This window comes from Lygodium microphyllum, chromosome 22, assembly GCF_053477565.2.
Source record: "Lygodium microphyllum isolate KBCC chromosome 22, Lygodium_microphyllum_v1.1.10, whole genome shotgun sequence".
Lineage (NCBI taxonomy): Eukaryota > Viridiplantae > Streptophyta > Polypodiopsida > Schizaeales > Lygodiaceae > Lygodium > Lygodium microphyllum.
Genome location: NC_141156.1, coordinates 112,449,489 through 112,453,692, shown reverse-complemented (window position 1 = coordinate 112,453,692; position 4,204 = coordinate 112,449,489).

Here is a 4,204-nt window from a genome sequence, read left to right as displayed (position 1 = left end):
ACGCCTGTACTCATGCCTGGCTATAGCTGCATGGGCTACACATGGACCACATCCAACCCCTACAATATAGTCTAGACTGCCCCCACCTGAAGATTAGCTAGGAGGAGCTAAACTGCATCATCAAGGTGGATATTATTCAGCTATACACAGCCAAGACATGGGTGTTACTGGTTAAGGATCTGGGGAAGAAGATGTCCTTCTATCGAGAGCACCTCCTACGCCTCACACTTGATGGCTTCATTATACACCCGAGATACATGGATGTACACCTATCTCACTGGGTCCGAAGTGCCATCGGGCAACTCTGTTTGTCATCACATCAACTATGGATCAAGATAGGTAGATACAGAGTGCCATCGGGCAACTTTGTACGTCATCACACCAACTAGGGATCGAGATAGGCAGATACAGAGAGGACTCTCTCCCCCTAGAGGATAGGATTTGCCAACTCTGCTAGCTAGAGCCAAAGATAAAAGAACATTACATATGTAGATGCCTGGTGTACTATGAGATCAGAGGGTGCTTCCACTGTCTCTTCAAGGAGGGATTTGAACCACTCTCCCAAACACTAGACTTCTTTGACCAAAAATGCCTCGAGCTCTTCCTCCTAGAGCTACACCGACATAGGGACAACCTTCTACGAGTCCAGGACCAAACATCCAGGAACACACAGCAATGCACCCTCCAAGAGTTCTACAGACCCTCGGCCACCCCCTCTACAAGAGGACTACAGCCAACCAACAAGTGGCCCCACCCCAAGGAGTCACCTTGGATAGAGCTACAGAGAGAGGTAGAGCTCGCCGCCCACACCCCCACAGGAGACATCACCTACAAATACAGTGGATACTACATCACCACACGGGAGCCATAACCCACCGCTTGAGCCTCACCATGCTAGACAGACCCATGCGGGACATCTTAAGATGACCACGCTCCATGAGCAGTTCCACACTGCACACTTGAAGTGCATCTAGATTGTATCGAGTCTGTATACCATTTTGTACCTACTCACCTAGTTCACCATAACACCAGATAGTAGCTTTACTGGGACTTGGAAGGCTTCCCAGACATTTTGTATGTAACCTTTTGGTCTCATAGGCCAACTTGGCCTCTTGATGTTAATATAACTCTCTCTCTCTCTCTCTCTCTCTCTCTCTCTCTCCTTTTTTTCTTTCCTCCCTCCTCCTCCTCCTCCTCCTCCTCCTCCTCCTCCTTCTTCTTCTTCTTATACTATGTGTGTGTGTCTCCCCCCTTTTTCCTTGTTTAGATAAAGGCCAATGGTCAAGAACTGGGTGGGTACCCCTTGTCTCAATGTACAATTATACATAAATTAAGATAACAAAGAATAATATCACCATTAATTGTCCCCACTAAACTCTTTTGTATATTTCTCTCTCTCTCAATCCTCGTGTGATTCTCTATCTCTCAACCCTCTTACAATCTGTGGCTTCAACTTTGCATCTACCAATCATTTATTTCCGCTCAACTGGTATTAGAGTGGCATTCATGGATGCTTGTTCTTGGAGAGAGAAGTGGCATTCATGGATGCTTGTTCTTGGAGAGAGGAGTATAAGGAGTGAACCTTTGTCATGAAGATCAAGTTATCGAGCTTACTTTTTGACATTGGTGCTTGCTATCCACATTTGACAGAGTACTATTCTCACTACTAAGTGCTATATCTAAGGCAAATAGGTGTTCCTGTTTGAGAAGTCATTGAGGTTTGATTTGGGGGTTTCAATAGTCCATTTTAGCACTATTTGGGCAGCCATTAGTGGCTAGAATTTATGTAGAATAGCTTGGTTTTGGATGTTGTGTGAGCTTTTGCTCAATTGTCAAGACCCACGAACCGCTTATTATTGCTCAAGCGTTTCAAGCTGAATGCCAATGGCTACCTCTTACATAGCCATGCACTCTCTCTAGCCTACGAGTGTAGTGAGCTTACCTCAATTCCTGATCGAATACACTTCTCTCTCACGCACACCAGTAGCTCCACGATCCAAGATACGAGCTCAAGAAACCTCAATTTTCCAAGTTCAAGCTCCATGCTCCATAGCCATGCATGCGAGAGAAGAAAAGAGAAGAGAAGAAGAGAGGAGGAGATGGAGAGCTTCTCCACCATGGTCCCTCACCCTCACACACTCACTCCATCACACTCTAACACTCCCTCTCTCAACCACAAGAACAAGCAAGCAAGAAGAAGAAGAAGAAGAAGGGGAGCCACTTTTGCCACATACCAAGAATGAGCTTCTCTATTCACTTTTTGTCTTTTATATATGCCCTTATCCCTTTGGGCACGCATCCCTTTTTTTGCATCATCAGCCATCTTGCCAAGGTTCTCTTTTACCATTCCCTTCTATTTACATTATGCCTTTATCTATGCCCATCTACTCTTTGTAACTTGCATAGGAGGGAGCCTGGTGCTCTTTTATAAAAATTTGAGGGCACCTTTACATTTTAAAATGTGCATTTGCCTTTGCCTCGACTTTTAAGGTTACCCTTGCACTTTTCGCCTTTTCTCCTCCTATATTTCTATCGTTGGGCCACCTTTTCCACTTTGCTCTGCATTTTTAAATTTTCTTGAATTTTCTCTTGCTTCCTTTTTCTGTCTTGTACTGGGGTTAACATTACCCCCTTCCTAGTCGAGTGCCGATCCCATGGCACTTTGCGAGACTTTGTTGATGAGGGCTTGGGTGATTAAAGGGTGGTCATGTGAGTCGCTGATGGGGCTTTTGTGGGGATTGGACATGGGATAGGAGCATGTTGAAATGGCTGAGGTTGTGGAGACAGAGGGTATATTGTGTGGGTGACAGGGGCCTTCAATGTCGGTAATTGGGCGTGGGTTGTCGGATTCACCTGAAAGATTCACCTGAAAACAAAAAGAGAGTGCACTATCTGGGGGGGGTGGTGCTGACCTCACCGTGCAGTGCATTGTGTCCATGCCAATGGAAATGGGAGTTGGGTCAAACAAGCCTGAGGTGTTTCTCCCACACTTGAGGACCTAGTTCGTGCATAGGGAAAGTGCAGTGGGTGTAGCTTAGCAAGACAAGCCTAACCATAGGCGAGTGTGACCTCCTTAGGTGTGTCATGCCCTTTGATGTTCCCTAAGCATAAAGTGGGAAGAAAAAGGGCTAGGGGGTTAGGGATGGAGCCGGTCGGACATGGCCATCAAACAAACCTAGCTTGAGGACCCCTAGCTACAGTTATTGTTGCACTCATCAAGTGGGTTGTGTTTTCCCGCTTTCTACTTGAGTTTCTTTTCTTTCTTTACTATTGTCTTTTTCTTTTTTCTCTTTTCTTTCTCTTTTCCTTTTTCTTATTTTCTTTTTATCTTTAAAAAAAAATGTACATGAGGATTTTGTCCTTGTATTTTTGGTCATCGTGGGAGGAAGAGGTTGGGTGCTTAAGGAACTTACAAGGAAGTTTTTGCTTTGTATGTAGTCCTTTAGATTCATACGTACATTTAGAGGGGTTGTTGACAAAAAAGGATGACTACATCTAGTAAATTGACTATCATTCATGTCCTCTAGTAGGGCCATGCAAAGGTATGGAAGGAGGGTGGCTCTTATCATAAGCCTAGCCATCGCACAACTATCTATGCCGGCATTCAAATCAAAAAATAGGGGCAATAGAGGCAGTATTCATGAGAGGTAGGGCTTGCTTAAGTCAAAATGTAATAACCTAAGGTAGTTACAAGTTGTAATGAAAGAAAGATCAGGGCAAGAAGAGAATTCACTAAGAAAATGGGAGATGGAGAGTCCTAGGTCATTTTTGGCGAATATGAGGTCTTCGTCTAGCTTATTAGCAATGGTATGTGAATTCAGATGTCTCTAACAATATGATGTCCCATGGACAATGGTTTAGAGAAATCAAAAATCCTAAAATGCATGATTTTGTAGAACTATATGACAATACAATGCATCCTATTGCTCATGTTGGGAGTGTCCCATTGTCTATGTATGATGAAAAAGTTAAGTATTTGTTTGATGTGCTACATTATAGATTTTAGAAAAATTGTAATGACCATGGATGTTAAAGTTAAAGTCCACTCCTACCCTTCTTGGATAAGGCATGTATGTTGGGTCGTTTCTCCTGTAGGGTAGGGTGCCACAAAATGGCATACATGCATCCATGTTCCCGTCCCAAATTCTCCACCTCCACTTTGGCTATGACTCATACCCCTTCACGGTCTTGGGAACCTCCATAA